The 24,102-nt window shown below is 42.8% G+C and overlaps 1 protein-coding gene and 6 non-coding genes across 7 annotated transcripts in view; 1 reads left to right on the forward strand and 6 right to left on the reverse strand.

Moving 5' to 3' along the window:
• The window catches only part of LOC134437589 (prosaposin-like), a 108,219-nt gene that overhangs the window by 28,221 nt on the left and 55,896 nt on the right, over positions 1-24,102 (reverse strand). The window lies entirely within an intron of this gene.
• On the reverse strand, positions 22,758-22,830 carry trnav-aac (transfer RNA valine (anticodon AAC)). The gene has a single exon. It is a non-coding gene; the product is annotated as a tRNA-Val (tRNA).
• trnav-cac (transfer RNA valine (anticodon CAC)) lies at positions 22,940-23,012 on the reverse strand. The gene has a single exon. It is a non-coding gene; the product is annotated as a tRNA-Val (tRNA).
• trnah-gug (transfer RNA histidin (anticodon GUG)) lies at positions 23,141-23,212 on the reverse strand. The gene has a single exon. It is a non-coding gene; the product is annotated as a tRNA-His (tRNA).
• On the forward strand, positions 23,358-23,430 carry trnam-cau (transfer RNA methionine (anticodon CAU)). Its single transcript has one exon. It is a non-coding gene; the product is annotated as a tRNA-Met (tRNA).
• Positions 23,644-23,715, reverse strand: trnae-uuc (transfer RNA glutamic acid (anticodon UUC)). Its single transcript has one exon. It is a non-coding gene; the product is annotated as a tRNA-Glu (tRNA).
• The window catches only part of trnav-uac (transfer RNA valine (anticodon UAC)), a 73-nt gene continuing 20 nt past the window's right edge, over positions 24,050-24,102 (reverse strand). The window contains exon 1 of the tRNA in view: positions 24,050-24,102. This exon is cut by the window's right edge and continues 20 nt beyond it. This is a non-coding gene — a tRNA (tRNA-Val).

The raw sequence follows: 24,102 nt of genomic DNA on the forward strand, positions 1-24,102 counted from the left end.
CAAACAATGATGAAACAGCCTACAGGGAAGAAATAAACAACCTCGTGGAGTGGTGTAGAGGAAACAACTTGTCTCTGAATGTGTCCAAGACAAAAGAATTAATAGTTGACTTCAGGAGGAAAGAACACCAGTTTGAAACCATTAACATCAACGGTGAGACAGTGGAGAGGGTGAGAGACTTTAAATTCCTTGGCGTTACCATCTCAGAGGACCTCACCTGGGACAGTCACACACAGAGCATTGTTAAAAAAAGCCAGCAACGTCTGTACCACCTCAGACGATTGAGAAAATTTGGGATGAGACCCAAGATCCTGAGGTCGTTTTACAGAGGCACCATTGAGAGCATTCTGACGGGGACCATTACTGCATGGTATGGGAACTGCTCTCAAGCCAACAGGAGAGCTCTTCAGAGGGTTGTGCGTACAGCTCAGAATATATGCGGCTGTGACTTACCCTCCATACTGGAGCTATTTGAGGGAAGGAGCATCAGGAAGGCAAAGAAAATCTTGGCTGATCCTAGTCACCTACACCCATCACCACACCCTACTGTTGCCAACCAATGACAGTGGTGTATTCAGTCCACCTGTCCAGGTAATCCATTGGTTGGAGACATTCACTGTATACAATTCAGTGCATTACATAGTATACATATTTACAGTTGTGTAAACACTGACACACTGTGTACACACTGAAGAAGGCACACGCCGAAACGCGTCTGTGCAATAAAAACACTACTATGCAAGGTGCGGCCTCCTTCTTGAAACATTGAATTTGAAATTTGGGCCAGCACCCTCAGAGATTTAATAATTAAGAGTGACGCCTGCTCCAAGAAGAAAATTGACATTGTTGTTTTACTGAGCGGAGCTCCTCCAAAAAACAAAGATGTCCTATGAAGAAGTGGAACGCCTGACGGATGTGAGGGCAAGGACTTTTGCCTATACCGCAGAAGACGCGGAGCAAATTCTTTTCCCTGCACTGACGATGGAAACGCCAGCCGACATCTGGGAAACCCAGTACAGTCATCTTGAAAGTCTGCGAAAGAAAGAGACGAGAGCACTACTTCATGGAAATGTACTTTCCCAATACTGGCGCAACAAGCGGATACCTAGAGGACTGCGTATCATGAAAGAACCCACTTTGGGACGAGATGACCCGGACTTCTGTAAAAAATGGTGTGAAATTCTAAACAGGTGTTCCCTCGACCTGATGTTGTTAGTGATTGATAGCCAAAACAAGAAACTGGACACTGTCAAACAAGAGATTGCCGACCTGGAGTCTGAGCTTAAGGGGAAATTCTCCTCAGCAAAACTTAAAGAACTTTTACAAAAATGCGATGAGCAGATACACGCATACAAGACAGAGACGCAACAACGAAAGATGGAAAAATACAGACGTGACACAATGGACTATCGCACCGACAATGTCTACCCCTGGCTACGGGAGAACAGAAGCTTTGGGGGGAGACCAAGACAAAGACAACGACAACGGAACACCAGGAGCAGCGCCTCATCTGCAGACTGGAGAACTGACATCAGAAGTTCCATGGACAGGCGTTTTTTACGCACCGCCACGCCCGCCCCAGGGCCCTCTCCAGCGACTCGACACAACACCGAAGGACGCGGAGGGGGAGGAAAAAGAGGCAGAGGAGCGCGGAGATGAGAGACAGCGTCATCAACATTTCAAGCAAACAGCTAAGTCAGGACCAAATGTCGGTTTTATCCAAAGGCCTGTCTTTTGTCCCCGTGAAGAAGAATGACCCATTTGTGACCAAAGTCGAGATGTTTAAGTTTTTTAGATCTATTCGTCTCAAGGCGTTTTACGCCAAAGGAACTGTAATGCAACATAATCAACCGATGGCTGCCACGTCTGACGGACCTACTGACGCAATTGAAAAGACTGTCTTCAAACCTAAAAGCACGTTCCTCCCTCCTATGAATAACTCTTCAGTCGAGACGTTCTGCCGGCTGGTAGAGCGAGACGTGTTTTCTTGCTTAAGAACTGAGGACTATTCCACGAGACACAGGCCTAATCTTACAAACTCAGAAAAGGTCGCACTAAGCACACTAATGGCTGATGATGATTTAATTATTAAATCTGCGGACAAGGGATCTTCCATTGTTGTTCAAGATAAAAGTGCTTATATTAAGGAAATTGAGAGACAGCTTGGAGATGTTAATTCGTACATGCCCCTACACAGTGACCCCACAACGAGGTTCAATGACAAGATGAAGAGGGTTTTGAAGAAGGCATTGTCTGATTCAATAGTTGACGAGAAAACATATAAATACTTACTACAGACAAATCCCGTCAGACCAGTGTTTTACACTCTGCCAAAAATTCATAAGAGGTTAAATGATCCGCCTGGTCGCCCAATAGTTTCTGGAAATCAATCTCTGACTGAGCCCTTATCTAAATTTGTGGACCATCACATAAAAGATTTAGTTCAAAGCCTACCGTCATTCCCAAAAGATACCATTGACTTTCTGGTTAAATTATCAGGTATAGGAGAGGTTAATGAAACTGATTTATTGTGTTCAATGGATGTGACAAGCTTATACACAAACATTCCACATGATGCGGGGTTGGCAGCTCTGGAATATTATCTGCAGACAAACCAAGTGCCACATGCTGACTTCTTACTATCTCTGGCGAACGAGGTCCTTAAAAAGAATTATTTTATGTTCCAGAATCGTTTTTTTCTGCAAACCCAGGGTACCGCGATGGGCTCTCCCATGGCACCCAATTATGCAAATCTGTTTATGGGGAAATTTGAGCATGATTTCATCTATAATGATAATCGCTTTAAACAACACCTGAGGGGTTACTACAGATTTATTGATGACCTCTTCTTTTTGTGGACTGGTCCAAAAGAAGAACTTTTGGCCTTTAATGACTACGTTAATTCCAGACTCCCTTCGATCAAATTTACGTTGAATTATGATGAGAAAAACATGCCATTTCTGGACGTTCTGGTGAAAAAGGTAGACAACGCCTTACACACTGAGATTTACCGCAAAGATACGGATCGTAACACGTTTTTACACCATCAGAGTTACCATCCACCCTCTCTGAAGCGTAGTTTGCCCCAGCCAACTGCTGAGAGTGCGTAGGGTCTGTAACAATGACGCTGCGTTTGAGAAACAGTCTGGTGAACTATGTGAAAGATTCCGCGACAGAGGATATGCGGGCGCCCTAGTGGATAGCTGCCTAGAGCGCGTGCGTAATATTCAGCGCTCTGATTTGCTTACCAGTAATAGCGGTCGGAAGAGTTCTAAAAACACTTCACCTGTCACCTTAGTATCAACATACGGTCATATTTCGAATGACATGAAAAGCATTGTACAACGCCACTGGCACATTTTACAAAGTGACCCAAATATTGGCACCGCTTTTCAGGACCCACCGCGCAGTTGCTACAAAAGAGCACCGAGCCTGCGCGACAAATTGGTACGGTCACACCTACCTGCATCTACTCGACCGTCTTTTCCTTTCTCGATTCCACAAGGAAATTTCAAATGCTTCAGCTGTGCAGCATGCAACTTCATGCTCACAGATAAAGAATTTACGCACCCCAAGACAGGAAAAACATACACAGTCAAGGGTAGAATTACTTGTTTGTCTACATTTGTTGTTTATTTATTGACCTGTCCTTGTGGATTACTCTATGTTGGTAAAACGAAAAGACAACTAAAAACCAGAATCTTTGAACACAAGAGCTCAATTAGAAGAAATGATGACAAATCATCTGTGGCGAGACATTTTCATTCTGCGGGTCATGATGCAAACATGCTCAAATTTATGGGTTTAGAGGTGGTTAATCGATCTCCACGAGGGGGAGATAGAGATAACCATCTCTTACAGCGAGAGGCTTGGTACATCTTTAGTTTGAATACCTGCATTCCAAATGGCATGAATGAAGACCTACAACTGTCCTGTTTTTTATGAATGTGATGTTGTCATGAATGTATTGTTGGTTATGTTGCATTACACAACTGTAAATATGTATACTATGTAATGCACTGAATTGTATACAGTGAATGTCTCCAACCAATGGATTACCTTGACAGGTGGACTGAATACACCACTGTCATTGGTTGGCAACAGTAGGGTGTGGTGATGGGTGTGGGTATTTAGGATTGGTTTTTTTGTTACTCTTGTTGCACACTGAAGAAGGCACACGCCGAAACGCGTCTGTGCAATAAAAACACTACTATGCAAGGTGCGGCCTCCTTCTTGAAACATTGAATTTGAAATTTGGGCCAGCACCCTCAGAGATTTAATAATTAAGAGTGACGCCTGCTCCAAGAAGAAAATTGATCCTAGTCACCCCAACCATGGACTGTTTACTATGTTACCATCTGGGAAACGGTACAGAAGCCTGAAATCTCATACTACTAGACTCCAAAGTAGTTTCTTCCACTACTGATTACTGAATTCATGCTGAAGACAACAAGGCACTTTCTTTGCACTTTTTCCACCCCCCCCCCCCCCCTTTTTTTTTTTTTTTTTTTTAAAAATCTTTTTGAGGACACAAGAAAAACACAACAATTTTTACTCTTTATAGGCTTCAAACCTATAATAAGACGTAATAAACTAATCTTGAATCTTACTGTGATCATGTTTCTGCTATAGTGATCTTGTCATGTGTTCAATGAATTTTCTTTTGATAAAGTACTGATCACATATCCAACATTTCACAAGACTATTGGAGTGGTGAAGGCTAGCTGGTCTGAGGCTAAGTGCGATGCTTTCTCATGTGAGCTGAATGGGGTACAGGTCTTTTCGTCGAATGGATTCTTGAGAGGGGACCATTCGAACAAAACGTTGGACCATTCGTATAAGGCAGGGGATCTTTCGTCGAGGACGTTCCGTCTACCGCAAAAGCCTACGAAACGTCCTTAAATTTGAACTAAAGATCCTTAGGTTTGAACTAAACGTCAATTCAGCCTGCCTAAATTAGAAATGTAAATCAGCTTTTTTAACGCTCATTTTAACGGGTTTTGTTTATTTAAATATGTAAATCAGCTGTTTAGCCTATAACGCTCATTTTGGTCAGTTTTGTTTTTTGTTGATTTAAACATGTAAATCAGCTGAGTTTTTTTTTTGCTGTTTTTAGATGTGCTTTATAAATAAAATGTAGGCCTACTTACTCATTTTAACTGGTATGTTGTTGTTTTTTTACGTTCATGACGTTACATTTTTTGACAATTTAGGCTACGTTTACCCTTACATTTTTGACAATTATCTAGGTTACTTTCTACTCCTTACATTTCTGGAACAATATTTGAGAAGCTTTTTTTCACTTTTACGCCGTTACTTTACTCCGTTACATTTTTTTGACAAATATCTGTAGGCCTATGTTACTTTCTACTCCTTACATTTCTGGAACAGTATTTGAGTAGCCCCAGCTGCGGGCAGAGAGACGGGACCAAGCACAGCCTTGTCGCTTTGAATCAGGGCAGCTTGCGTCTAAGTCTTGACCACTGAGCACATTTGGTTGTCATGCAGCGAGTTTTCTGACTTTCCGGTAACTTTTTAGATGAAAGCTTCTAGTTACCGTCTTCTGGGGGTCTGGAATATACCTACGTGTGGAGAGTAGGCCTAGGCATATAGCTTCACTATTCAAATTAAATGCAAAGCACCAGCAACAAGAGAAAGCTGTCTGCCGACACTTTGATGTTTCTGATTCTGAATGACAACAAATAGTTCGAGCATGAGCCAGAAAAGATACAACAGTGTCGGAAAACATAGCCTACAGAATGCACCCATGTTAAATCCATGCTACAGTTTAAAGAGAGAGAGAGAGAGAGAGAGAGAGAGAGAGAGAGAGAGAGAGAGAGAGAGAACGTCCCTTCAGGCTGCCTATTTTTTTTTTGTTGGAAATCGTCCTCCAATCCCTTCAAGCCTTCAGGCTGCCTATTTTGTAAATGTTTAAAAATGTAAATCAGCTGTTTTTAACGCTCATTCTAACGTTTTTTGTTGATTTAAAAATGTAATTCAGCTATTTTTCACGCTGATTTTAACTGTAAAGGCAATAGTCTTGAGCAATTATTTTATTTGTATTAGGCCTCTTTATTAAATAAGCTGGTAGCTACCTATTTTGGCCTCGTTATTAAATAAGCTAACTGCCTATTTTGTTTTAGGTTTCGTTAGAATTCCTCCGTAGTTCTACTTGTCAGACGTAGCCTAGAACTACTTGTAATTTGCACTATTGGTGGAATCGTTTTACGCAAACAAAATAGACACACGTGAAATCCCCAACACATATCCCCAGCACAATATTGCAACACACACTTTGCACAATGATATTGAATGAGTCCAATGTTCTTGCAACACTTTCCCCCTGCCCACATCAACATGAATGTAACATTATTCCTAGCGTGCGCGCTCTCGCTTGAAGGTGATTGCGATGTGGGTTTGAAAGTCAGTTTTCACTTCGCGACTCTAGAGCAAATCAGCTGGTACTGCGCCGCTTGCTTGCTGGTCAATGAACGTTGAACTGAACCGTTTTGTGTGCGTGTATGCATGCCTATAGCCTACCAACGTCTGCCCATACCACGCGATGCATAGACAGTTCCAACACCAAATAATAAAGAGTAGGCTACATCAGAGCAGTGAGTCTTTAAATTCAGTGAAACGGTGAGGTTTTTTTTTTTTTAAGTAGTTGCAACCATGCATGTTTTCTGAGGAAAACATCAGGTCCTCATAGCCACGCCAGGCTTGCTGAAAACGGTGACAAACACATTCAGAAAACACATTTCGTAATGGGAAGTTGTTGAGAACAAAGTGTTCGCTAATGGGCATGAAGTCTTGTCATGCAAATGACCTGCCATCAGTCATCCCCCCTCCCGCATAGACAAGGCAACCCTTTCAACAGGGCCACGCAGAGTGGACAGTGGAATGCTGCTTGAAATAGGTCGATAAGGAATAAAATATTACAAGAAAAGTAATGGCTATTATTACCGTTGCGCGTAAAGATGAGGAAGGGATGGATAGATGGATGGATGCTGTCCTATGGAAGGGGCCGTCAAATCTTCATTAAAGTCGTTCAATGAGTACTTGTCAACAAAATCATGCCCCGGAAATCCGCCTCCATTAAAGGCAATAACCAACTGTCGGTTTACATATCACTGAAGCATAATCGCTCCCAAATGACTTCAGGCCGGTGAATGGTGAGCGCGATGCAATTATTTTTTCTGATTCCATTCCGCAGTTGGATGTTTATTCAGTAGAATTATGTGCGTAATATCAGCTCCATCCATCAGCACAATCTCCGTTACTTTCACGTGAGGTTCAAATGGACATTACTCGACAAAAATGCAATTCTGGGTACCAACAACTGAAGTAGGCTACAACATAGAATATGTACCACATATAGGGGATTACCACCCAGATTTGGTGCAATTTGAGGGCAAATTTCAATAGGCCAACTACGACTTTGAATCACTTATTTCCCGGGATTCCCGGGATACGGTTTGTCTTTTCCTGGCATTTGATTCATTTTCATTTTCAGTCCTTTATGTGCGTTATGCCCAGCTTTTATTGAATACAGCGCAGGTTCTGAAGTTCACCAAACGAGCATCATCTTTGTGCAAGTCATTAAAACTCTTTTTTTTTTACCAGCACTGACCTGTGCACTGTTTCATTTATTAACTAATTGCACTTTCTGCCTTCTCGTTTCACATGTGATAAATAAAGTGCTTGCATTGACACGCTGTTGTTTTAATTTTGCATTTCTTTCATGTCCACTTAGTATGGTTTATCCAATTATCCATGGATGCAGGATCATTCACTGGACTGGACACTATTGTAAGAGGTGAAATTTAGACCACGATTCAGGAACGACAGACAACAGGAGTAAAGGTTATGGTAGTTTTATTTTTACAATTTCATAAAATACAATTAGGAGGGAAAACCACCACAATATCCATGCAGCCAGCAGCGTCTGTAAACTGCTATCGTCTTTGAATAAATGAATAAATAATCACAATCTGGAGACACTCGGACGATAGTAGCCTACAAAAGTAAAGTTAAGTTACACACTCAGCCACTGCTGCCGGACGTTGGCTCGTCAATTACTTAATTCAACTATAACACGCGCAATAGCCTACCCAAATGCAACTTACCCACAGTTCCCAAAGCGACCGGCCGCACGCAATGGATACCTACAGCCCACATCCCGGCAGACAGCTCAGCAGACAGCTCAGCAGCCCGGCCCCACCCCAGCGTGTAGCACACATGTCTACACTATTGTCCGAGTGTTGTTATTTCAAGAAAGCAAACTGTCACTGCCCGCCGGCCGCTGTCGTGACATATTTTATTAACACTAGTATTTTTTTTTAACAAGTGAGGAGTTCGTTGATAGTTTCCTTAAGGGTGAAGTAGCCTACTCTTTAGGCTAGCGTTGCCTCCTCCAGCCAACCATCCGGCGCACAGTGTTCAGCCTGTAGCAGGATCGATAGGCTATTGATGATGGTCATCAGTGGTTGTCTATGCTTTTTTTCTGGAATACTGTCGCCGATCAGATAGAAATGATCCTGTTATGAACCCGAGTTTAGTAGATATCGCGCAGTGAACGAGGCAGCCTGCAAACAGTTTGAAGCGCAATGTGGCTGTAACAAGTTAGAAAGTAGCCAAACTCTGTTGCTTGTTAACCTTTTTAAATTATGCGCGTAATGGTGGGGTGGCGTCCGCGCCAATGTCATATCCTGAGCGTATTGCTCGGTGCATAATTCCAAGAGCAGTATAATGAAAAGGAAGAAAAGGAAGATGATGGGCTAGACCCGAATCGTTTGTCCCCTGTCTGTCGGTTTTATTTACTTTTTCGGCTTTGTTTAATACAGTTTTTGATTCTGCATTCAGCTCCAGTGTGCTACTCCTTTCTTTCTTTTTAAATTATGAGCGTTCCATGAACTGTCTTTCTTTGCGCACGCTATAAAATGGCAATAAACCTGTTACTATAAACTACTGGTTAACTATGGATGCTTTCTAATGTTGGTAAAGGCGGCATAAGCGGGATAATGTATTGTCCACACGTAACTACGGAAAATATATTTCCTTCAAAGCGGAATAACAGCACTCCGCCTTCGGCATCGGGGGTGTTATTCGCCCCGTAGGAAAATATTTTCTTATAGTCACGTGTGGACAGCGGTGTAGTCTACTTTTTTGAAGTGGGTATACTGTATATTCTCACATTTTTTGAAGTGGTTATACTGTATATATTTATGCCATTCTAAATAATGGATCAATCAATTTTAAGTGGGTATACTGAATCCCCTAAAATTTAGAAGTGGGTATACTCCGTATACCTGCGTTCTATGTAGACTACACCACTGCGTGTGGACAATACATTATCCCTTACCTTTAAAGGGACACTGTGCAGGAAATGGTCAAAAAAGGTACTGCAACTATGCTGCTCATTGAAACTAGGCTGCCTATTGCCAAATTTGATCTTTACATGAAAGTTTACTGAGTAATAAACAAATATTTTCTAGTATGGTCCAAGTACAGTCATTTTTGCAGCTAAAAGTGGCTATTTTTGGAAATTCAAAATGGCGGACCATGGAGAAGATCCCCCTTTTCATGTATGTAAAGTGGAATTTTTCCAGTCATAATGAATACTTAGAATTTGATGGTGGTGGTAAGTATTCATGAAAAAGGTAACATTAGTGAATGGGCAGCATGAATTCTGGAAATAAACAACTAAAAATCTCACACAGTGTCCCTTTAAATTACTGTTGTAGGCCTACATTTTAAAACATTTCGTCGATATTGTAGTGGTGCAACCGACTGTAGTTTTAAGTTATGAGATGGGCGCCAGTCAGGCAGCAATAAGACTGCCGTTACCTTTCCAAAAATGAATACAAATCAGTGACCAACACATTAGAAATAACTCAGATCATCACAACGAATATCTTGTCTTATTTTTAGTAGTGCACTTTTGCAAAACCCTTGTTTGCAGACTTGTGCGCTTGGTCTCAATTTGTAACACCTCACATCAATGTCTGGCTTTAGCGATTCTTGCGAATGGTGATCTTCTCAGCGCACACTTCATGGTTCCCTCTCTCTTGCTCTCTCGGCTTGTTGCTTCCTGACAGTCTCACCCGCCATTTGAAATTAACCCCATTTTATAGACAGCACATGTAGTGCACAGGGGGTAACGCTGCTATCTCACTCCGGAGGAGGCAGAGGCAGTCCGTTACGATATAGTATATTTATAAAATAGGCTATAAAATAGGCCTAATGATAAAAAAGCAGCCTGAACTAAAATGAAAAATTAATTTAAAAAAAAATAGAGACGCATGCACGCACTTTCTACATGGTTCGATTTTTGTTTTCATTGCATTGTGGTGGTAGGCACACAAGTTTGATCAAAAAAATAATAGGCTAATAAAATAGGCAGACTAAACTAAACGTCTGCCCAGTTACACGAAAGGTCTGCATGGGTTGAACGTAACGTCCTTAGGTCTTCTACGAAAAATCCTCAGGTACTGCACGAAACGCCCCATGCCTTCTACGAATGGTCCAAAGTTTTTTTCGAATGGTCCCCTCTCAACAATTCATTAGACGAATCGTCTCGAATTCGCTGAATGCATCTGACCAGACACAAAGTCAAGTCAAGTCAAGTAGGTTACTCTGTTCCAAGAATCTGCAACCCCCTGTTTTTTTTGATGATACATTAAGCTGATCATACTATACAGATCCATAAAAAGTAACTGTAGAATGAGTAAAAATAGTTGACTTACCACGGCTAGGGTGGCCATCGGTCCGTTTTTACGACCTGTTCACGACGTCCGTGTGTCCCTCTCTTTGTCTTTCCTTTCCTCCTAGCCTTTTGCTTATGGCCTCGAGATGCGAGGCAACGTCATTAACGCAAACTAGACCTTGACAGTCGGTCGCGTTTCCGATATCTGCGGCCGCCATGTTACTCCAGATATAACCCTAGATTTCGCCCAGCGAATTAACCACAGACCTGTCTGTGGAATTAACTGTATTGCTGTCGCCTTATGTCGGGGAAATCTCCGTGCAATAGCCCTATATGAAGGTCATTAACTGACTGTATGAAAGTTAAATAAGGTAACTATATAGGCCTACTATAATTGTCTACAGTCTGTTTCCTATTTTTTCCTGCACTGGTGGCAACGCATAGCCTAGTGCAACTAAGTTTGTCCGCTAAATGCCTTTACAACGATACAGGGGCGTCATTAGGTTGCGCAAAGATCCGGGGCTGTAGCCCAGCAAAAAAAAAAAAAGAATTTTAGTGTGGAGCGGCAGCCTAGTCGAGGGAGCGAAGCGATGTGATTGTTGCGGAGTTTTTGGAAAATTAAGGTCAAATTGGGCCATTCTAGGCGTACACAAAGGGGAAAATGTACTTTTGACACCATAGTCTTAATTGGCAGTTTTCCCATCTTTACATTTGACAGTGTAGGCTACTTTCATTAAGGACCTTGCCGTTCTTTTCTTGATTTGGCCCAATGTCGCCAGCTTAGTCACCCTCATTGGGTTGCAGTAAAGCAGGCTAACTACTTTTTTGGATACTTTGTTGGCGTCACGATTAGGCTACTTTAGTGCAAATAAAAGGAGACTGCATTGAATAGTGCGACAGTGCCGAGTAGTCTAGTGGATATTGTGAGAGAATTAGTGATAGTGAAAAAAACGTCTTACGTTATGTAAACTCGGCTATGCTGTCTCAGAACAGTGCAGTCAGCACAGTCAGTCGCAATGCGAGGCACTAACCACGGGTTTTGCTCTCTGCATGACAGTATATGATAACACAAAATTATGATTTAAAAACTGAACATTTCCATGGGCAACATCCATACGGGTCTGCATACTCGTTCGCCAAACTCTCAAAACAAGCGACAGACACGCACACGCGCGCGCACACACACACACACACATTGGAGACAGGAGAGGAGGAGCGCTAGTTGACAGACCATGGACCATAATCTCCCAAAAATGTCTTGCGCAAGCAAATCATACACCCGACTGTCCACACCTTTGGTTCTATTGACATTTCATGCGCGAGCTCACTGCCTCCATCAGGCCGATATCAAAACACAAGGTGCAATCGAACTCGCACATTGCTCATTACGAGGCAAACACACACACACAAACACACACACGCGCGCGCGCACACAGGAAGACAGGAGACTAGAGCAAGAAAGCCAGCTGATTGACTATACCCAGTCCAAAAATATCATGGGGGCTATCATAATCCAACAGACAATAATGTCTTCAGATGTCATTTTTGCAGCCCAAATAATTCAAATATGCCGTAATTTTGAATTTCTAGTTGAAGTAGCTTGTAATGTTAGTTCGCTACATTTTCCACATGGTTGTACCTTGCCGTTTCTATTGGAGGTAGCTTGTCTACGTGGTGGAGCTAAATGTTAGCTCACTATGTTAGCAAATTACGAGTAGTTCTATCAGTCTTTGGAGCTTGCCCAAAACTACACAAACATGCAGATAGCCAACAAACACAAGCGAATCTACACACATCACATTACACGTGGTATAACTAAATCACGCTGCCTGCCCACTATGAATTCAGGAAAGGTGTGTCTGTTTGAAAGGGGGTGTTAGCTTGGTGACATGATAGAACGGGTGCTTCGAAGTGATAGAACTAGAACTTGACTGAAGTCAGACAAGTAGAAAACATGACATCAACATTGACACCAGTGCTTCGGCGAGCACATCAGGAAAAAAAAACAGATGTCCTACCTTAGGCTGTCCTGTTACTTGAAGTCGATGGAGCCCAAATATCCATTTAGATTCGGCAAATATCCATTTTGATAGATACAGCTAGATATAGGCCTAGTGTGATTGAATAGTGCATGCTAAAATGAGAGGAAAATGTCAACATTGTGACCTATGGCTGCTAAAAAAAAACCCTGAATGATCTAAGAATGAAATGAAGTGGGATCCCTATATTCCAGAAGTCATTGAGTTATCGAGATATTAAACATTCCAGATTTTGTTTCATAAACCACGAGCCCGCCTGGCTCTGTTCAAGCCAGCATAGAACTGACACCTGATTGGTTGACAGCAGCATGACATCACTACAACGAGGCTAGATCTACTAACAAGGTGGATAGCGGCTTCGGTTGGAAAGTTGTTATTTGTACAGTTCCATAGAGCTCTTCAGCGTTGACGTCAACTTGTATGCGGCGTTTGGACTACCGGTTCGATGGCGATTTTTTACATTGCAAAACGCCATAGAGATTCAGGTTTGGCAAAAATATAAGTTGCACGGCAACAACGAACATTAGCGTGCCCCCGCATCCCTTTCTCATTAGTGGAACGGATCGTATCATCATGTTGGTGTATTCACATGTTAAATCATGACGATTATAATTCAATATTGCTAACCCCTTTCTGATCATTAAAACTTCCGAACTACATACTTTCCTTTGGTTGCCATGGGTACAACCTTCCGCACGTACATGACGTAAGATACAGGCGCTGCTTCTGTAGTCGCCAAAAGTTTCCGGGTTTAGCATATGGACGCAACATCGTATTTATGTCGAAGTTTGACACAAAATGATCAACCATGTCATACCTACAGCCTATTTTTAACACCCTCGACAGTTTGCGGGGGTTCGCTAAGCGCGTGCTTGCACTCGGAGCTTATTTGAAATTTACCCCAATTCATTCCCAATGGAGGCCGGAAGCCGATACGAACCAGGAAGTCCTTAAATGCTAACATGAAAGACTACAATCTACTACATGCTTCCGCGTTACTGAAGAACTCTATTATTAACATTTATTATATGGTTGTGACGTCATCGGTCGAATGCTCCATTCATTTCAACGGGGCTCCCCAACGTTCGCACGTCTGTTATTTTTCGATAACGGACGGGTTGGTCTATAACAGACCGCTGTCAATGGCAACAAGACTTTTCACTGCTAAAGCGACTTTTCAACAAGACTCTAATCAACTGCTGTGATAGACAACACCTGTTGTCCTGGCTACCTGTTGTCTAGCGGTGTTCCACAACGGCACTGTTTTGTTTTGCGCAGCAACAATCTTAACATTAAATAGGCCTAAAGAAATGTCCCCGCCATGTGTGAATCATTTAAGTATATCCATATAATAAGCGGGTTAACTTTCGGCGAGTCGGTCGCTTTGTGGAATAGCAGCACTTCAGAGAGAACAAGACCCCTCCGCTCCGCGTCGGGGTCTAAAGATTCTCTCTGTCGTGCTGCTATTCCACGGTAGCGACCTTCTCGCCGAACGTTAACCCTTACATATCATCGTGTCAGAATCGTGCGGTCTGTGTTGGTTACAAAGTTGCATAATGACAGGAGCGGTATCACTGCTCAAAGTGTGGTCTTTCTTATTCTTAATCATATTAGTATTATTATACATATTATACATATTATATTTATGTCAGTCCAGTCCAGAGAGATTCGGGGCTAATCCCCGGAGATCCGGGGCTGTAGCCCCGAATGCCAGGTCTCTCGACGCGCCTGGAACGATACGAGGGTTCTCACAACTTTACAAACAGGTCAAAGAAACGTCTTTCTGCACGGGCGCTGTCTGTATTTTGAGCTCCATCCAGCGTCTGCATGAAAAAAAAAGGTTGACAGAAGCGGTTTGCCTCCCTTAAAACACCGCTGATAAACAGACTTTTGACCAACTTTGAGTAAAGTAAATCAAATTAATTGTTGGCTATTAGGCCTACGAATGCATGACTACCCAAAATTAAATACATTTAAAAAAAAATATGAAATAGCCTACACAGACAACAACGGAAGGATTTGTCTATCGTAACCTGCCGTCTCTGATACAATATTAAGTTAGTGGTACTGATGACTCCTTTATCGGAGTGAGGTAATGAAATGCGAAAATCTTTCCCCCAAAAAATATTGTTTTACAAGTAAAACTGTTGTTGGCAGCTGAGTTAAGATGGCAGCGCTGTTCCCTGATTTCTGCCTACAGTTTAGAATGCCAACTTCAGTGTTTTCTCCACGGAGGCGGGGATTCGGCAAGTCGAAGCAATGGGTGCGCGCGAGGACGCTAGGTTAGAAAGTTAAGGGGCGGGGTTGTCCGGCCGAAGTCCGGACAGCTGGTCACCCTATTCCCAACTGAGGTGACTACACATCACCACCAGTCCCATACTGTTGTATTTTCCTGTTAGATGATCTTTTGTACGGATCATCTTGATATTGTGTAGGCTGATTACAGCGGTCTTTAGTTGGATTGCCACTTAGTCTTCTGTAGAATTCATCATCATCCAGTTGGCGATAGGCCTCTTTTTAACACATTGAGTACCGACGACGTAATAATGCGTTTTTCACGCCCATGCGTTGTATACCAAAACGTAAAAATACGTTTTTGCATTTAAATATCATATTTTGAATCTACACCCTTCAATGGACAATATATGTGATTTTGGTAGCTCTGTGATGGACATAAATGACAACATTTGCAGTCCAAAGTTGTTTGATTGTTATGATGTTTGAGTGTTATGATTTGGATATTTTAATTTAACTTACCAAGATGTCTGGATGCCAACCCATGTCGCCTATCGCGCTGCCTGCATTGATTTCCCTAGTACGGTCACTGTAGCATGTGTTGTCTCTGACTTCACGCAATAGGTAAACCCCATTGTAAATCGTGCCTGGAGTATCTTGAACTTTCTGGACTTGCTAGACCTTTACCAGATCCTTGGATCCAAATGGCACCCGATATGTGATTGGAGTAATGCGCTCCGATTTGGACGTTTGATCGCCAAAAAGATAAGTTTCTGTGTCTTCCTGTATGTGAGAAGCCAGAAGCTAGCATGGCTACATATCATGATTCCCTGATTGTCGCTCCCAACGCAGGACGCTCCCCTGTCGGCTCGCTCCCACTAGCCAGACTATCGATCCCACCGCCATATAACGGTGCTAGTTATCTTTTTGATGTTAGTTTTTTGTTTCTAACCCTAACCTTAACCCTAAACCTAACCCTAACCCTAACCTTAAATTGCTTGTATGTGGCAGTGTATGGTAATACGTGAAATATAATCGGGCGGCACTACACGTGCGGGAGTGATAGAAACACATGGGACTACACGTCCGGGAGCGATCTCAGTTGGGAGTGTCCATCTGCCACCGCACATTTTTTTATTTTATTTTATTTAACCTTTATTTAACCAGGAAAAATAAACCCGTTGAGATTAAGAACCTCTTTTACAAGGGTGTCCTGGCCAAGTGGCGGCTCAAGTTACAAAATTAAAATTACACAGTTGCATTAAAATAACAAATCAAGTAAAATAAAACGTCAATTGAAACAGATACAGACAATAGACTCTGTCTCAAGTGATCTCATCTTGGAATTAAAATCGTTCAATGGAATCAGATCTGTTAGTTTCAAGTCCTTTTGCAGATTGTTCCATGAGGTAGGGGCTGAAAACACAAATGCCCTCTTCCCCAGTTCTGTGCGGAAGCAAGGGACAGAGAGTAACAAATGGCCTTTAGAGCGCAGACCATAAGACTCAATATTCCTCACTGTGATTAGGCTGCAGATGTAAGGTGGCAGTAGTCCGAGTATTGCCTTGTAAATAAATGTATACCAGTGAGTAAGTCTCCTGGTAGTCAGTGAAGACCATTTAACTCTGGCATAGACCATTTAACTCTGGCATAGAGTCCGAATATGATTCGGATCGGATGGGCTAGGCTACATCTAAGCATCATATCATTTGGATTTGTTGTCAATGTTGGGCTATTATTTCGGGAGTCATCGGGAGCTATTTTAGCAAATGTCTCACCCTCTGCATGTGTGCAAAGAGTTTGTGTTCAGTCCACGTGAAAAACTGGGATTTCAAAGGGCATCGATTGCTGGTGTCGTAGTGTGACAGAGCAGGAGGTGTGCTGCCGTATTCGTGAATCGTGCTATGTTGTTGTTTCCCTAGTAGCCTACGATCGGTAGCGTGTATTGTGTCTGACTTCACGCAATAGGTAAACACAGAGACCATTGTATATCGTGCCAGGAGTATCTTGAACTTTCTGGGCTTGCTACCTAGACCTTTACCAGATCCTTGGATCAAAATGGCACCCGAATTGTAATTGGAGTAATGCGCTCCGATTTAGAAGTTTGATCGCCAACCAGATAAGTTTATTTGTTATTCACCCCCATGTTGAACTGTCTTCCTGTATGTGAAAAGCCAGAAGCTAGCATAGATGGCTACATATGGATCGGATGGGCTACATCTAAGCATCATATCATTGGGATTTGTTGTCAATGTTGGGCTATTATTTCGGGAGTCATCGGGAACTATTTTAGCAAATGTACGACCTTCTGCATGTGTGCAAAGAGCTTGTGTTCAGTCTGTGTGAAAAACGTGGATTTCGAAGGGCATTGATTGCCGGTGTCGTAGTGGTTTAGAGCAGGAGGTGTGTCTTGACGAGCAGGAAGATGTGTGTCAGAGCTAACCTTGCACCAAATTGTGATTAAAACCAACTCATCCCCTTTCAAACTCGTCACATTCTGAAGAAGCGCACCCTTCACAAAAACCTCAATATCTCCGATTGTAGCTGAATTCCATGGATACCCGCTTCGGCTTAGCGTGGGTTTACTCGGCAATAAAAGCTCGTAGAGACACACAGTTTTCACCTACTAAGAGGGCAGCGTCTCCACTTTTGAACGAGTCATAACATATTTCAGTGGCCCTATCACATAATAAGCTGTGAGTCTACAAAAAAACGTCAAAAAAGGGCTTAGAACGCTGGTATTCTACGACATAATTCCGTGAGCACCGCCGGTATTCAATGTGTTAATAATCAGACATATTCTGCACCACAATAGTTCCGCCCTTGTCCGCAGCCTTGATTATTATGTTAGTGTCCTTAGAGAGTTCTGTAATACCTGACTTTTCATCTGGGCTGATGTTTGAGTAATGGGCATTGTGTTTATAGTTGTCCAAGATTTCACCCTCAACCATTCTGAAAAATGTTTGAATAGAGGGGTTTGGACAAAGAGGATTGAATTTACTTTTGTTTTTGAACACTGGTGCACTTGATTCTTGTGTTGTAGAGTCCCTGAACATATACAGTGCCCTCCATAATTATTGGCACCCCTGGTTGTGATGTGTTAAAAGCCTTAAAATAAATTCAGTGTTTATTGCAGAAGAATACTGTCACACTGAAAATTTTAGGAAAATGTAGCCTTCAACTCAAATGAATTGTAGGAAAATAAAAAAAATCCCTGACTAAAAAATAATTATTTTTCATTAAATCACCTGTTCCACAATTATTGGCACCCTTAACAATTCCCAGGAAATAAATATAATTGAAGCATTTCTGTCATTTCTACAGTAGTTTACAAAGTTTACCAGAGTATGTAGGAACATTTAATTAGTAATTCATCACTTCCTGTTTCCCTGGGGTATAAATATGACGTGACACCGAGGCCATTTCTCTTATCCACTCTTAAACATGGGAAAGACAAAGGAACACAGCATACAAGTGAGGCAGATGTGCGTCGACCTTCACAGGTCAGGCAGAGGCTACAAGAAGATTGCCACTCAACTGCAGCTGCCCATATCTACTGTGAGAGGAATAATTAAGAAGTTCAAAACAACTGGAAGAGTGGTAAACAAGCCTGGACGAGGACCCAAGTTTATTTTGCCACCACGCACAGTGAGGAGGATGGTAAGAGAAATCAAAATATCTCCAAAGCTCACTGTTACAGAATTACAACAAATGGTAGCATCCTGGGGTCACAAAGTCTCCAAATCAACCATCAGGCGCTGTCTACACGCCAACAAGCTGTTTGGGAGGCATGCACGGAGAAAACCTTTCCTCACCCACAATCATAAACGCAAACGTCTGGAGTTCGCCCAGCGGTATTGGGGCTTCAACTGGGACCGTGTGCTTTGGTCAGATGAGACCAAGATTGAGCTTTTTGGCAACAAACACTCTAAGTGGGTCTGGCGTGCCACGAAAGATGCGCATGCTGAAAAGCACCTCATACCCACTGTGAAGTATGGGGGTGGGTCAGTGATGCTGTGGGGCTGTTTCGCTTCCAAAGGCCCTGGGAAGCTTGTTAGGGTGCATGGCATCATGAATGCTTTTAAATACCAGGACATTTTAAATCAAAATCTGTTGCCCTCTGCCAAAAAGCTGAAGATGGGTCGTCACTGGGTCTTTCAGCAAGACAATGACCCTAAACATATGGCCAAATCTACACAGAAATGGTTAACCAGACACAAAATCAAGCTCCTCCCATGGCCATCTCAGTCCCCAGACCTCAACCCCATTGAGAACCTGTGGAGTGAGCTGAAGAGGAGAGTACAGAGGAGAGGACCCAGGTCTCTGGATGATTTAGAGAGATTCTGCAAAGAGGAATGGCTGAAGATCTCTCTTTCTGTCTTTTCCCATCTTGTGAAACATTATAGGAGAAGATTAGGTGCTGTTTTGTTGGCAAAAGAGGGTTGTACAAAATATTAACAACAGGGGTGCTAATAATTGTGACACACATTATTTGATGTCAAATAATTATTTCTTTATGTGGGATTTTTTCCCCACTGAATAAATGCACTTGTATTGAAGGTTGGATTTTTCTCTTTTTTTCCATTAAGGTCCCATATTATTTAGAGAAAAATAATAATAATTGGAAGCTAAAAAACACATCTCAACCAGGGGTGCCAATAATAATGGAGGGCACTGTATCTTAACTTAATCTTTCTGAAGAAGCGGTACAGTTCTGTTTTGACTTCAAATGTGTCAGCTTCATATGTGGGGACGAAACGTAATCCTTTAGATAATACAGAGAGTTATTGGGTAGTCAGTACTACTGGGTAGTTAGCATCTACAGTTGCAATCAGATTGAGGAGATGGCTGGGACAGCGGTGATGCCTAGGGACCCAGGTGAAAAAGTCGTTCAATTAAGTATAATAGAAACACAACTGAAGTGTACTAAGCATGTTAAAAGTGCACTTGTACTTTTTGTGCTCAGTAAAAGTATGTTTACAATATGCTTATTTTACGTGTACTTAAAATTAGATGTAATTAAGTTGCTCTCAAATAAAGTACACTTAGCCAACCATACTTAAAGTGGACTTGGAAGATGTTTGGCTGAAGTGTATTTAGAGGAATATACTAATAGTGTTCTAATAGTGAACTTACTAAAAATGTATTTTTTAATAACATATTGCAACTGCACTTTTTTAAAGTGCACAATGATTATACTTCACGCAACATATTGCAAGTGTACTTTTTCTAAGCGCACCATGATTGTACTTCCCCCAAATATCTTCAAAGTGCACTTACACAAAGTGCATTTACCCATCATGCACCATCATGCATGTCCCATCATGCACTGCACTTCTTGGAGCTACATTTCTCAAACAGAGAGCCATTTATCTTGAAGGAATATCTTTGGTTTTCATGAAAATATTATTCATTGTTAAATTCTGCGTTTATTGTAGGGTTTTTTTAAATTTTAAGTGGAACACAAAAAAAATGACCATGTGCCCACCGTCATTGCGACGGTCATGCAATATTCTCGTATATAATCCTATAGGCTCACACTCAACTCATGGTGGGAGGTAAGACAGAAGTGGTTGACCAAACTAAGGATGGTGATTCAAAGTATTTGATGAAGAGTAGGAAGATGAAATAAGACTGATTCGAAGTGATATGTCTATCTGAAATCTCTGTGAACCTGCAACAGCTGTGTATGCTAAATGCATACCACTGATGTGACCTGTGGATGTGGTATGTTCAAGCTCTGAGAATCAGTATGGATTATAGTATTGCATCTATGTTATTTCATGTACTTCAAGCAGACCTGTTAATATATTTACAATACTTAACATGATGTACTTTTTACAGACTTGAAGTGTTCCAATGTAGTCCAAAGAAGCATGAAGTTAATATACTTTTATTGAACTTCAAGTAACAATAAAATGTCATAGAAGAGTAGTCCAGCACACTCTTAATGCCATACGAATGCATGAAAAGTGTGTTTGGAGCATACTTTCAAAAGTATGCTTGTAGTGCACTTAAAGTTGTCCAAAAGCGGTGCCAATTTAGCAGCCTCAGTGTGCTGCAAGTGTGCTGAAGTACTGCTTTAGTAGTGCTTCAGCGCACTAATAGTGCAATGAAGCGCACTTTAAATCGCCGAAAATAGTACACTTTGTACTTAGTACGGTTTAAAAAAAGTACACTTTAAGTATATGGGCTTTTCACAGTTGATACAGGAATGAAAAATGTGTACCCATCCCAGAAAGACCTACCACAGCAGCTAGAACTATACACATAAGAAAGAAGAGTTTTAGGTCCACATTCACAGCTGAAGTAACCTTGAACTAGGAACTTTGGTGTGTCTGACCAAAATGACAGCTGTAGCAGTGATATATACGTTTAGACTTTGAAATCGTAATTGTAACTCTGCGCCACCGTCAGAAGTGTTTCCTAGGGCCTTGTACTCTTTTCATGGAGACATTTTGGGCAATTGTTTAATGTATATGATGTGCCACTGTTTGCTTGAGTGCTAACATTTTTGTAGTATTTCTAACCATGTGTCTTTTAAATGGAGTGATTAGTGTGCATCTACACATTTGTGTGTATTCNTACTCTTACTTAACTTGGCTGCAACCGCAATTAACCCAATGCCCATTCCTAATCTCTGCAAATGTTCTTCATGAAAACCAATTGACTATGCCCATATTTGGGCGTTCCTTCCTGGGAGCAGTGAGTAGGGTTAACGAACCAAATGACAAGTAATCACGGCTGTGTCTTGGGTGTTACCCATGGCCAATGTGAAGACTGCCTGGCTCAAGGCAGCCAAAATATGAAAGGGAGACAACACCACAGCGTCCAATTCACATGATATATTTAATTCTGAGATGAACACAAGATAAATCAAAACATGCAGCTGATCTAGTGAGAGGAGCGAGTCTGGTAGGTCAGGTGCAGAAGGAGAGAGAGCCGCAGACGGAATCCCCAGGTCTTTATAGCTGAATCAATCTGCCAAAACCTGGCTTCACTCACTCCAGCATTGTGTGAAAACAAGGCACAGGTGCAGGGGGCGGAGTCCACACAGTCAATAGTACGGCCAATCGTAACACCAATCATGCACTAATGAGTGTGATACGCTCCACCTGAAGTGCACAAAATAAATAGGCCAGTCTGCGCTAAAGGAAATAGTGGTCAAATAAGTGACACAGACCACAAAAAGCAACAGTAAAAATGCAAAGACCTCCATTCTTGAATTGCAAAAGACACCAAACCCGCTGCATGTTGTGCATCAGCCATTAGTGCAAGCTCAATTGACTGAATTCCAAGCAAAGGAATCATTGTTTCAATGGCAAATACTGTACTGTACTACTAAAAATAGTGTGTAAAGTTGTATGGTATAACAATGAATAAAAATGTAATGCTGTATGCCTGACCTTGCTCGGTGGACTCGCACAGGTAGACTCGCTGGTCTTATCACTCGGAGGTCTTGCCACGAGGAGGGCAAACACGAGGGCTGACGCTTCTGCTGACGCTTCAGCGGCAACTGCTTGCTAATATAGGAACCCTCGACAACCCTGGGCACCCCCAACCTGAAAAAAGAACAAAGGGATGTGGGTCACATACCGATGACCTAATTGGCAACAGGCTGGTAATTACATGACTTGATAGTTAACCCTACACTCTGGGCATGCTTGAGCGAACAATCTTCAACGTATGCGTGCAAAGAGCAACAGGTGTCTGCTCCAGAGGTTCACCTCGGAACCCAGCATGCATTCCGCTGCTCACCAGAGCATGTAAAATCCAATTGTGTCCACCCAGTTTCGAACTGGGGACCTTTCGCGTGTTAGGCGAACGTGATAACCACTGCACTATGGAAACAGCCGCGAGAAGGCACAGTCCTTGGGCGCGTGGGCCACTGCAATTCTCTTATCCACGCCCTCGTTAACGGATAACGTCGAGCAGCTCATCGGCATATATAACAACTCACTGTTTCCACCCAGTTTCGAACTGGGGACCTTTCGCGTGTGAGGCGAACGTGATAACCACTACACTATGGAAACTGAAAGGGCTGTCCGTAGGTGCTCATGGAGAGCATCAGATTCTTTGAAGACGGAAACCACTACACCGCGGAAACTGCAGGGTAGTGTGAGGAATGGCTCCTCGGAAATTGGCATCCTCGGAAAAGCCATGCCGTGACCCGGATTCGAACCGGGGTTGCTGCGGCCACAACGCAGAGTACTAACCACTATACGATCACGGCCAACCACTGATGTCTGGCTCTGGGTGCCCAAGTCTTTTCTGACAGTCCCCCGAAGTCGGGACCCCACACAAAGTACACATCCCTTGGCTCTCGCCTCCCCCCCTCCCCCCCCCTTTGCCTCTCTCTCCCAAAAAGCAGGTGGAGAGCCTCGTTAGCGCAGTAGGCAGCGCGTCAGTCTCATAATCTGAAGGCCGTGAGTTCGATCCTCACACGGGGCATGCAGCTTTTCCAAGTACCCACCGGACGGAGCGCTGTGAAAACGTGTCCCCTGAAGGATGTGGCATTTGAAGACACAAAGTCTGCCACCTTGACATGAAAATGCATTATGAAGTCTTGCTGCTGGTTTTGTTCGAGCAGGGTGGACGGCGAGACGGACCAAGTCAACGCTTAGTTGTATCCCTCGGGGCAAAGGTCCTGGTGGCCAAAGTCCATTCCCATACCGGGAGTCGAACCCGGGCCGCCTGGGTGAAAACCAGGAATCCTAACCGCTAGACCATATGGGACCCTATTGTTGACAAGGAAGCAGAGGCTCGTCGGAGTCATGACACGACCCAACGAGGACCTGCGCAAGCTGTGCCTCGTGTGCCGTCATTGCAGACCAGCTCATCGTGGGTAGTAACTGCCTGCCTGCCTGCTGCTTCCAGACAGTTTCGAACTGGGGACCATCGACGTGTGAGTCTAACGTGACAACCCCTACACTACGGAAACTTCAGCCCGGTCCAGGTCGGCAATGGCTGGCTTTCACGACGATCGAGCATACAGAACGGCCCACATACTGCAGCCCACTTAGCACAAGGGACTGTGAGAAGCAGCTTGTAGAGATAGAAAGTGCGGCCTTGTTTCCACCCAGTTTCGAACTGGGGACCTTTCGCGTGTAAAGCGAACGTGAT

Source organism: Engraulis encrasicolus, chromosome 21 (assembly GCF_034702125.1).
Source record: "Engraulis encrasicolus isolate BLACKSEA-1 chromosome 21, IST_EnEncr_1.0, whole genome shotgun sequence".
NCBI lineage: Eukaryota > Metazoa > Chordata > Actinopteri > Clupeiformes > Engraulidae > Engraulis > Engraulis encrasicolus.